This window comes from Nematostella vectensis, chromosome 3 (genome assembly GCF_932526225.1).
Source record: "Nematostella vectensis chromosome 3, jaNemVect1.1, whole genome shotgun sequence".
In the NCBI taxonomy this organism is placed as follows: Eukaryota; Metazoa; Cnidaria; class Anthozoa; order Actiniaria; family Edwardsiidae; genus Nematostella; species Nematostella vectensis.
In genome coordinates, this window is record NC_064036.1 from 14247331 (window position 1) to 14259972 (window position 12642).

A 12642-nucleotide genomic window follows, 5' to 3' on the forward strand; every position below is an offset into this window, starting at 1 on the left:
CGTTTCCTTGTTTTGTCGACTTTTCTTTAACAATTAATATTCTCCAGTGGTTAACCACTTCTAACACCATGTAATAAAAGGTGTTTACTTCAAAATTCGGTTGTTTCTTTTACAATAAAGCTCTACAAAATCAAATCTACCGAGTGAAAAAACTACAACATAAGACAACGAGGAGCCCCATCCTCGGGGGGGGGGGGGGCCATAAGATAAATAAGGGGCCACAGGGGGCCCAAAACAAATAATATTATAACAAACATGAGGCTTTATTACTTGTTTTTTAGTTTAAAAAAAAAGTGCCTACGCTTAACGCGATGTTTGGTGTCTCAGCTGTCTAAAAACATCGAGAAATCTAGGATTTCTAATTGAAACTCATTCATTATTCAGCCAATCTATTAATAAACTTTGAAAATTATAAATAATTACCTTATCAGGAGCCGGTAAACAACCAGCGTTAAGAAACGCATTTCCGCACCCGAAAAAGTATCCCGAAAACTCCCCCGGTAACCTAACGGGTCCGGTAATTACCGGTCCTTTTCAGAAACGACCCCCCTTATGTGGTCCCCATAACTACGGTTGTACAAGATTATCCGTGTGTGTGGTACTCTCCGTAGCTTAGATAACGTGTGTGGTGCGGTCCTCATAACTACGGTTGTACAAGATTATCCGTGTGTGTGGTACTCTCCGTAGCTTAGATAATGCATTTGGTGCGGTCCCCATAACTACGGTTGTACAAGATTATCTGTGTGTGTGGTACTCTCCGTAGCTTAGATAACGTGTGTGGTGCGGTCCTCGTAACTACGGTTGTACAAGATTATCCGTGTGTGTGGTACTCTCCGTAGCTTAGATAACGTGTCTGTTGCGGTCCTCACAACTACGGTTGTACAAGATTATCCGTGTGTCGTACTCTCCATATCTTAGATAATGTGTCTGGTGCGGTCCTCATAACTACAGTTGTACAAGATTTTCCGTGTGTGGTACTCTCGATAGCTTAGATAACGTGTGGTGCGGTCCTCATAACTACGGTTGTAAAAGTTTATCCGTGTGTATGGTACTCTCCGTAGCTTAGATAACGTGTCTGTTGCGGTCCTCACAACTACGGTTGTACAAGATTATCCGTGTGTCGTACTCTTCATATCTTAGATAATGTGTCTGGTGCGGTCCTCATAACTACAGTTGTACAAGATTTCCCGTGTGTGGTACTCTCGATAGCTTAGATAACGTGTCTGCGGCCCTCATAAATACGGTTGTACAAGATTATCCGTGTGTATGGTACTCTCCGTAGCTTAGATAACGTGTCTGGTGCGGTTCTAGTAACTACGGTTGTACCAGATTATCCGTGTGTGTGGTACTCTCCGTAGCTTATATAACGTGTCTGGTGCGGTCCTCGTAACTACGGTTGTACAAGATTATCCGTGTGTGGTACTCTCCGTAGCTTAGGATAACGTGTCAGTTGCGGTCCTCGTAACTACAGTTGTACAAAATTATCCGTGTGTGGTAAACACAGAAAATCACCTAGTAAGCCCGCCCCGATAAGCTCTCCAATTCCTGTTATCTTCGGACCGAAAACAAAATCCTGCTAACTGACAGGAGCACAAGAGCTCCCGTAAATGTACCGGGAATCGCATCTTATGCGAAAAATGGTACAAAAAAATCGATGTTTTTTCCTAATATTTATAGCTGAATTCATAGATCAATTACTCATCTTCAGTTTGCTAAGTTTAGATAATCAATTTGTTGCTTTTTTTTGCTATCAAATCTCGCCATTTTCAAGTCGTGTCGAGTTGTAGTAAATTTTCATCAGAGAGGAATAGAAACCCTTCCAATGCTTTTACAGAACACGGTAAGAAGAGGACCAATCACGGCTAACATCATTTTATGCGATCACTTATCGCCCAATCAGGTTTCACCTCGATTTGACATGTAGCTGTCACCGTGCGCCTAAAAGATTGTAAACAACTTTGCGAAGTTATTGGAAGTTTTGCTACAACATGAGACTTTATTACTTGTTTTTTAGTCTTTTTTTAAAAAAATGCCTACGCTTGACGTGATGTTTGGTGTCTCAGCTGTCTAAAAACATCGCAAAATCTAGGATTTCTCATTAAAACTCATTCATTATTCACCCAATCTATTCATAAACTTTGAAAATTATAAATAATTACCTTATCGGGAGCCGGTAAACAACCAGCGTTAAGAAACACATTTCCGCACCCGAAAAAGTATCCCGAAAAATCCCCCGGTAACCTAACGGGTCCGGTAATTACCGGTCCTTTTCAGAAACGACCCCCTTATGTGGTCCCCATAACTACGGTTGTACAAGATTATCCGTGTGTGTGGTACTCTCCGTAGCTTAGATAACGTGTGTGGTGCGGTCCTCGTAACTACGGTTGTACAAGATTATCCGTGTGTGTGGTACTCTCCGTAGCTTAGATAACGTGTGTGGTGCGGTCCTCGTAACTACGGTTGTACAAGATTATCCGTGTGTGGTACTCTCCGTAGCTTAGATAACGTGTCTGTTGCGGTCCTCGTAACTACGGTTGTACAAGATTATCCGTGTGTGTGGTACTCTCCGTAGCTTAGATAACGTGTCTGTTGCGGTCCTCACAACTACGGTTGTACAAGATTATCCGTGTGTCGTACTCTCCATATCTTAGATAATGTGTCTGGTGTGGTCCTCATAACTACAGTTGTACAAGATTTTCCGTGTGTGGTAAACTCAGAAAATCACCTAGTAAGCCCGCCCCGATAAGCTCTCCAATTCCTGTTATCTTCGGACCGAAAACAAAATCCTGCTAACTGACAGGAGCACAAGAGCTCCCGTAAATGTACCGGGAATCGCATCTTATGCGAAAAATGGTACCAAAAAATCGATGTTTTTTCCTAATATTCATAGCTGAATTCATAGATCAATTACTCATATTCAGTTTGCTAAGTTTAGATAATCAATTTGTTGCTTTTTTGCTATCAAATCTCGCCATTTTCAAGTCGTGTCGAGTTGTAGGAAATTTTCATCAGAGAGGAATAGAAACCCTTCCAATGCTTTGACAGAACCCGGTAAGAAGAGGACCAATCACGGCTAACATCATTTTATGCGATCACTTATCGGCCAATCAGGTTTCACCTCGATTTGACATGTAGCTGTCACCGTGCGCCTAAAAGATTGTAAACAACTTTGCGAAGTTATTGGAAGTTTTGCTACAACATGAGACTTTATTACTTGTTTTTTAGTCTTTTTTTAAACGAATGCCTACGCTTGACGTGATGTTTGGTGTCTCAGCTGTCTAAAAACATCGCAAAATCTAAGATTTCTCATTAAAACTCATTCATTATTCACCCAATCTATTCATTAACTTTGAAAATTATAAATAATTACCTTATCGGGAGCCGGTAAACAACCAGCGTTAAGAAACACATTTCCGCACCCGAAAAAGTATCCCGAAAAATCCCCCGGTAACCTAACGGGTCCGGTAATTACCGGTCCTTTTCAGAAACGACCCCCTTATGTGGTCCCCATAACTACGGTTGTACAAGATTATCCGTGTGTGTGGTACTCTCCGTAGCTTAGATAACGTGTGTGGTGCGGTCCTCGTAACTACGGTTGTACAAGATTATCCGTGTGTGTGGTACTCTCCGTAGCTTAGATAACGTGTGTGGTGCGGTCCTCGTAACTACGGTTGTACAAGATTATCCGTGTGTGGTACTCTCCGTAGCTTAGATAACGTGTCTGTTGCGGTCCTCGTAACTACGGTTGTACAAGATTATCCGTGTGTGTGGTACTCTCCGTAGCTTAGATAACGTGTCTGTTGCGGTCCTCACAACTACGGTTGTACAAGATTATCCGTGTGTCGTACTCTCCATATCTTAGATAATGTGTCTGGTGCGGTCCTCACAACTACGGTTGTACAAGATTATCCTAATGGCTTCCATTAGGTTAAAGGAGGTACTATCATGTGTTCAAGAAAATTGAAGCAAATACAGCAAAATGGGTGTTTTTTATTCTTTTCATGGACTAATTTTGAAAAAGGTTGTATATACATATTTTTTTGTTTTTTATCAGGAATGGCTTCCATTAGGTTTTAAAGGAGGTACTATCATGTGTTCAAGAAAATTGAAGCAAATACAGCAAAATGGGTGTTTTTTATTCTCTTCAGAATTTAAGTCTATACATTAAAACACTATACATTCTATATATATATAATATTGCAAATATTAGCTGAAAAGTTTTAGAAACTTCCTCTTCTTTGCTTTTTCGGCTAATAGTCTTTGAAATGTACCCTTTTCTGAAAGGTCCGAAACACTGACCCTCCTTGTAGAGAACCATAGACACACTAGATCCCCATATTAAATTATTAGGGGGTTCACGGTACATTAAGCATGATATTTGTGTGCAAAAAAAAAAGAAAACCTATTTTTACCAACGTTCCATGGACTAGGCGACCGGATTGGCACATTTGTTTCAGCCCACTTCGTGAAGGAATGAATAAAATAAGCTCTAGAACTTGTTTTCAAAATTTTTTACTACTTTAGTTTATTATATTATTCTGGTTCAGTTTTTTTAGAAAATTTTCATTTGTAAAATTATTATCTATCTGTTTGTTACTCAGGTTGTGTTAATTTTTGCTGAGCTGCATTAATACAATTGCCTTACATAAATCCTGCCCTAGCATCATGCTTCTAAGCTGGTAGCTTTCTCGGAGTCTATCTTGTAAGTGAGATTCACCTGAAAAAGTTTGGAGAACAGCATTTAAGACAAAACCCTGAAGGGAGAGGGGGGTACTCTATAAAAGTAGAAGAGGATGATTGTCCTGTCTTTTAGGTTATGATAAAATTCTACCAATTGCTATCCTATAAAGGGTGTTCAAAGACTTTTTCGATTCTGCTATTCCTTAGGGGGTCTCACTCTCATGCCAATGGATCATCCTATCCGATCACAAAAGGATTTTAAGACTAGATGACAGCAATCTTAAAAGTCAGTAAAGAGGAACACAATAAAAAGGAATACTGAAAATATGTGTGATTTTAGTGCAATGTTTAAAAAATTGATTCAACCACACCTGATTTACTATCCCTTTGGGGTAAGAATTGCTGTTGACCACACCCATAAGTGCTACCCATTGATATCCATTGATATTTTTTAAAATGGAACCTATAATAGAAAATGATTATATGAACTCTCTGCTGTTTTATCAGATTTAGGAGCTGATGGAGATTGGAAGAGCTATTATTAGGAAATTCTGTAACAAAAAACTATCACTATCAAGCTAAATGTTCTTCTAAAAAAAGTTCAAAATCTGTATTTTACTTTGATTTCACATTAAAATAATTATGAAAAAACGGATATGTGACACCATCGTTTTTTCCAAGTTTCAGTGTTGTAAGAAAAAATCGAGGTGCCCCTTGATATTTGTATTTTTTAATTCACCAACAAAGGTCTATCACAAATCCTGCATTCTGATTGGCTGAGTTACTACTGGTCTATTAGTGATGGATGGAGTAGCGAGACAATAGCAAGTCATTGTACTCAATGGCAAGACATGGCAGTCCATGGTATTCAATGACAAGTTATGGCAATCCATGTTGGTGGACTACCATGACTTGTCATTGAGTACTATGGCAGTCCATGGTAGTCAATGGCATGACATGGTTTTCTATGGCAAGTTGTGGCAGTCTTAGTGCCATGGACTGTCATGACTTGTCATTGACTATCCATGCATGCTTGGTGTAGCAATCATTCTTTACTTTGGACCATATACAGTATCATCATGGTGCTACAACTTACATTAGTAATACGGAACCGCTTATGTGGCGGTAATCATGAAGTCATAACTCATAATGTGAAATCATTCATGAAGTCATGACAGTCCCTGGTAGTGGACAGCCATGACCTGCCATTGAGTAATATGGCAGTCCATAATGGCAAGTCATGGTAGTGTATGGCAAGTTGTGGCAGTCCAGAACAGTCTTAGTGCCATGGGCTGCCATGACTTACCATTGGCGACCATGGATTGCCATGATTACCATGGACTCTAATAACTTGCAACTAACTACCATAACTTGCCATTGACAACCATGACTACCATGGACTGTCATGACTTGTCATTTACTATCCATGCATGCTTGGTGTAGCAATCGCCCTTTACTTTGGACCATATACAGTATCATCATGGTGCTACAACTTACATTAGTAATACGGAACCGCTTATGTGGCGGTAATAATGAAGTCATAACCCTAAGTTTGTCAATCTAGTTGATGAATTCTAAAAAAAAAGGCCTCAAAGCCAATGAAAGTTTCATTTATACCTCAAAAAGTGATGAGAGTTTTGGTCAATGTTTCATTGGATGAATCACCACTTCTGCTTTTATGTTCAATTTATGATGGAGGCTAATTATTTTCTCATGATAGATGGTGAATGAGTAAATAAAACGTATAATTATGTGTAGTACCCAACAAATGAACAGATTCAGCTTATTACCAAGGTGCTAAGTTGGCGAATTCAAATAAAAGAAAGTTTAAAAAGAAAACAAAAAGATCGTCTTGGTAAATACTAAAAGATTATAAACAAAACTCAAATTGCTACTTATCTCTGGATGTGAAATCATTCATGAAGTCATGACAGTCCCTGGTAGTGGATAGCCATGACCTGCCATTGAGTAATATGGCAGTCCATGGTAGTCAATGGCAAGTCATGGTAGTGTATGGCAAGTTGTGGCAGTCCAGAACAGTCTTAGTGCCATGGGCTGCCATGACTTACCATTGGCGACCATGGATTGCCATGATTACCATGGACTCTAATAACTTGCAACTAACTACCATAACTTGCCATTGACAACCATGACTACCATGGACTGTCATGACTTGTCATTGACTATCCATGTATGCTTGGTGTAGCAATCGCCCTTTACTTTGGACCATATACAGTATCATCATGGTGCTACAACTTACATTAGTAATACGGAACCACTTATGTGACGGTAATCATGAAGTCATAACCCTAAGTTTGTCAATCTAGTTGGTGAATTCTAAAAAAAAAAATTAGGCCTCAAAGCTGATGAAAGTATCATTTATGCCTCAAAAAGTCATGAGAGTTTTGGCCAATGTTTCATTGGATGAATCACCACTTCTGCTTTTATGTTCAATTTATCATGGAGGCTAATTATTTTCTCATGATAGATGGTGAATGAGTGAATAAAACTTATAATTATGTGTAGTACCCAAAAGATGAACAGATTCAGCTTATTACCAAGGTGCTAAGTTGGCGAATTCAAATCAAAGAAAGTTTAAAAAAAAAGATTGTCTTGGTAAATAAAGATTATAAACAGAACTCAAATTGCTACTTATCTCTTGATGTGATATCATTCTGACTTCAAGTCATGACAGTCAATGGTAGTGGACTTCCATGACCTGCCATTGAGTAATATGGCAGTCCATGGTAGTCAATGGCAAGTCATGGTAGTGTATGGCAGTTGTGGCAGTCCAGAACAGTCTTAGTGCCATAGGCTGCCATGACTTACCATTGGCTACCATGGATTGCCATGATTACCATGGACTCTAATAACTTGCCACTAACTATGATAACTTGCCATTGACAACCTATGACTACCATGGACTGTCATGATTTGTCATTTACTATCCATGCATGCTTGGTGTAGCAATCGCCCTTTTCTTTGTGACTATATATCATGGTGCTACAACTTACGTTAGTGATAAAGATCGGCTATATGTGATGGTAATCATCAAGTCATAACCCTAAGTTTGTCCATCTTGTTGGTGAATTCTAAAAAAATTAGGCCTCAAGACTTCGAAAGTGTATAGTTTATACATTCAAAATTCATGAGAGTTTTGGTCAATGTTTTATTGGATGAATCACCACTTCTGCTTTTATCTTCAATTCATCATGGAGGCTAATTATTTTCTCATGACAGATGGTAAATGAGTAGGGAAAACTTATAATTATGTGTAGTACCCAAGAAATGAACAGAATCAGCTTATTACCAATGTGCTAAGTTGGCGAATTCAAATCAAAGAAAGTTTAAAAAGAAAACAAAAGATCGTCTTGGTAAATACTAAAAGATTATAAACAAAACTCAAATTGCTACTTATCTCTGGATGTGAAATCATTCTTTAAGTCATGACAGTCCCTGGTAGTGGACAGCCATGACCTGCCATTGAGTAATATGGCAGTCCATAATGGCAAGTCATGGTAGTGTATGGCAAGTTGTTGCAATCCGGAACAGTCTAAGTGCCATGGGCTGCCATGACTTACCATGCTACCATGGATTGCCATGATTACCATGGACTCTAATAACTTGCAACTAACTACCAAAACTTGCCATTGACAACCATGAACTTTCATGACTTGTCATTGACTATCCATGATGCATGCTTGGTGTAGCAATTGCCCTTTACTTTGGACCATATACAGTATCATGGTGCTACAACTTACATTAGTAATACGGAACCGCTTATGTGAAGGTAATCATGAAGTCATAACCCTAAGTTTGTCAATCTAGTTGGTGAATTCTAAAAAAAATTAGGCCTCAAAGCCGATGAAAGTATCATTTATTCCTCAAAAAGTCATGAGAGTTTTGGTCAATGTTTCATTGGATGAATCACCACTTCTGCTTTTATGTTCAATTTATCATGGAAGCTAATTATTTTCTCATGATAGATGGTGAATGAGTAAATAAAACTTATAATTATGTGTAGTACCCGAAAAATGAACAGATTCAGCTTATTACCAAGGTGCTAAGTTGGCAAATTCAAATCAAATAAAGTTTAAAAAGAAAAAAAATATTGTCTCTGCAAATACTAAAAGATTATAAACAGAACTCAAATTGCTAATTATCTCCAGATGTGAAATTGTTATTTAAATCATGACAGTCCATGGTAGTTAATGGCAAGTTATGAATACTATGACAGCTCATGGCAGACAATGGCAAATCATGTTAGTCATCAATGGAAAGTCATGGTAGTGGACTACCATGACTTGCCATTGAGTACTATGGCAGTCCATGGTAGACAATGGCAAGTCATGGTAGTGTATGGCAAGTTGTGGCAGTCCAGAACAGTCTTAGTGCCATGGGCTGCCATGACTTACCATTGGCTACCATGGATTGCCATGATTAAAACTACCATAACTTGCCATTGACAACCATGACTACCATGGACTGGCATGACTTGTCATTGACTATCCATGCATGCTTGGTGTAGCAACTGCACTTTACTTTGTAACTATATATCATGGTGCTACAACTTACATTAGTGATACGGAACTGCTATATGTGACAGTAATCATGAAGTCATAACCCTAAGTTTGTCCATCTAGTTGGTGAATTTAAAAAAAAATTACTAAAAGATTATGAACAGAACTCAAATTGCTATTTATTTCCGGATGTCCATTGTATGCAATGGAAAGTAAGGCAGTCCATGGTAGTGGACTACCCTGACTTGCCATTGAGAACTATGGTAGTCCATGGTAGACAAATGGCAAGTCATGGTAGTCAATGGCAAGTCATGGTAGTCATGCAATGAAAAGTCATGGCAGTCCATAATAGTGTGGCTTAATTTATTATAACAAGAGAGACATTGGTTTGCGGACAAATACCCCAGAAATTTCCTATCCTTTTTATAGTTGAATTAGTGGGAAGGTATCCTTTATCAGTTGTTAATATTTAAGAAAGCTTACTTCTAATTATAAGTACAGTCAAAGCTCTCCGAGCGACCGCTCTCGTAAGCGACCAGCTCCGATAACGACCATGATCACAAATCACCGATTGAATTGTCACAAAAACTCTGTAATTCTTAGCTCTCGTAAGCGACCAAATTATTGGTGGGACCAGTTAACGACCAAAATTTCAAACCACCAACTGAGATTTTCTTTTATTTTTAAGCTCTCGTAAGCGACCACAATGATTTTTTGCTTTACAACATCAGTCAACACCTGATAAACATCATATCAAATGCATGCTGAAATCACATATAAAGCGGAAATGTTGTGATGTTTCACAAAAGCTGCCTTTCCAGTAGGCAACCATTGAAGAGTTTCATAATTACAATTTTCTAACTTTGATTTTAACCATGGGATTGACATTTCTTTGTCTCCAGAATATGTATAAATGCAAGGAAAATCAAGCAATAAACCAAAATATTACAGCGCTGTTATTATCTCTTCAATTTTTAGATTCCATTTTAATTAAGCTCTCGTAAGCGACCAACACCTGTTGTTCAAGCTCTCGTAAAAGACCAGCTCCGTTAACGACCACAATTCTCAGTTCCCAAGGTGGTCGCTTACGAGAACTTCAACTGTACTTTGCTGTATACTTCTGTGCTGGAAAAATGTCAACACAAGGAATTTTCATTGCTCCGACGAAAACCTAATATCAAAGGCGAACCAGAATAACAATCAGTCCCTCGTGATACTTCGGGAAAATAATAATTTGAAGTTGTGTCTTGACTGTTTCGTCAATAAAGCTTATAATAAGTGAAGTCTTACGAGTCTTACTTTACTTACCTTCTTTCAAATTCCATTGTTTATCCTTCTATCCATCGTTTGTACATCTTTATATTATAGTGTGTCGATCTTTCTTGGTTTTCACGACGAAAAAAAAGGCAAAACATTTGCCAAACCACCGTGTTGGCTGATGGCCGCGAGTTGCAAGAGCAAAACGCGCGAAAAATAGACGCAGGGTTCCCGTGAGTGAAAACACAAAAATAAAAAAAGTCAAATCATTGTAGGTTTTTACTGTAGCTGTCAGGGTTTTATTAAAAAAAAAAAAAATAGCAATCCCGCATAGCGCAAAAGTGTATTCATTTTTAATTATTTTACTGAAGAGACGTATTGCTAAATTAACCCAAATGATGTGCTGACAGGCAACCACGGTCAGAAATCATAGAACTCTCGACCTCAACATGGTGATCTCTCTAACGCTAATTAAATATATCACATATGACATATCTTAAATGATATGCGCTAGCTCAACGTGGACCATGTAAACCATGTGTGCTTAGTTTTACCCGGTCCTCGTAAACCACGTAAGGCTTGTTTTTACCCGGTCCTCGTAAACCACGTACGGTTTGTTCTATCCGGTCCTCGTAAACCGAAGTGTGTATCATCACTGAAATTAAAACGCCTTTAAACACCATAAATCAGTCTATTTATATACTTTCACTATATATAGTTTTGAATTACGTGGTAATAACCTATTTTACGTACATTTCTGACCGGTCCTCCTAAGTCGGTCTCAGGTCATGGTCCTCGTAAACCACCATCGGTGCGTATGTGTGCACACGCATAAATTAAAGGGGAGGGAGATTTAAGTGCCCATTTAGGGTTAAACCCTGGGTTAAACCATTTTCAGAAACCTTCACAAGGTGAGGTTTTCTTTTAGTTTTCCCTTTGCTTTTGGATTGTGTTTGTTCGTGCCCCCCCCCCCCCCCCCCTTATCCCCATTATATTGCGTCAAAGCAGTACTTGCTGTACAACTTTAGCTGCCACTATGCTGGTAATTTACCTGTGAAATTGTCGTAGAAAGTACAATAAATATGAGTGTATTTAACTATGAGAATAATTAAAAATAATTTGTTCATGGATAAACTGTTTTGTTGAGTTCAGAGCAGTTTTTTGTCCGCGCACTCGTTCTTAGTTTGTTTTGCTAGTTTTTTTTTTAAAGCCGCGCTAGAGAGCTGGGCAAGTGTAAGCAAATTTCAAAAGGGAGTATTTGAATCAATTATTTAGGCAAACTTTGACATAATAGACTCGATAATGTCGTAGAACACGTTTCAAGGTTACTACAAATTTCTTCGTTATTCTCGTTTTTCTCGCATTTTCTCATCAGTTTCAAGCTAAAAAAAGTCACGCGCGCGTAAATTGTTTCCCACCAATTGATTTTCCCGCCTAAAGTGTGAAGTTCCCGGGTGACCGTGCGCGCGCCTTACAACCGAATCGCTGAGCTGAGTAACAGGTTATGTCCTAACACCCTACACTGGCAACGTCTATTTATAGATTGCTTCATTATTACACTTACTTGATGCTGCCAAAATCCCCTTTCATTTAATTATGAAAGGGGTGTAAGGGGGGAGGGGCGAAAACCGCACAGAAAAACGCTAAAAAACGCCAATAACCGTAAACCGCGTAGTCTAGAGAAACCGCAATACCGCGTGCTGAATGGTATAGGTTCATGCAAACCTATCTACTTTGCTGCCTTAACGACAAAATGGTCGAAGGGTATTTCTTTTACTACTGCTAGTATCGTTCTTTTCATCATCATTTTTTTTGCATTTATCTTTGCTTGACCAGTTGACGTGGCGTTATTTGTTTGAGCATGCGTACTGAGTTCTTAGGCGAAAAAGCAGTTTGACTAGTTTATGAATGAGTTAGTTTATTAAATGAGTTAGTTTAAGTTGAGTTACACGTCAGCTAGTGGGAGGGATTTTTAGTGTCTGTACACTGTAAACGAGAACACTTCACGGCAATGCTCTGGCTGGTTGGTAAGGACTTCTCCTTCTGGCCATGTAGAAGCTATCGGAAGATGTCACCATATTTGATTGGGTTGTATTGATGCACACAGACGAAGAACGGGAATACAATAGAACAATGAGGGTAATCTAGCCAATCCTGTTAGGCCTTACGAGCGGACTTCTACACT

At 38.8% G+C, this 12642-nt stretch overlaps 1 long non-coding RNA gene across 1 annotated transcript; it reads right to left on the reverse strand.

The window, feature by feature from the left end:
• Positions 1-4115: 4115 nt before the first annotated feature.
• Positions 4116-11424, reverse strand: LOC116620852. The gene is made up of 2 exons (XR_007307332.1): positions 10509-11424; positions 4116-4717 (listed from the first exon to the last, which is right to left on the reverse strand). It is a non-coding gene; the product is annotated as an uncharacterized LOC116620852 (long non-coding RNA).
• Between the last annotated feature and the right edge of the window lie 1218 nt (positions 11425-12642).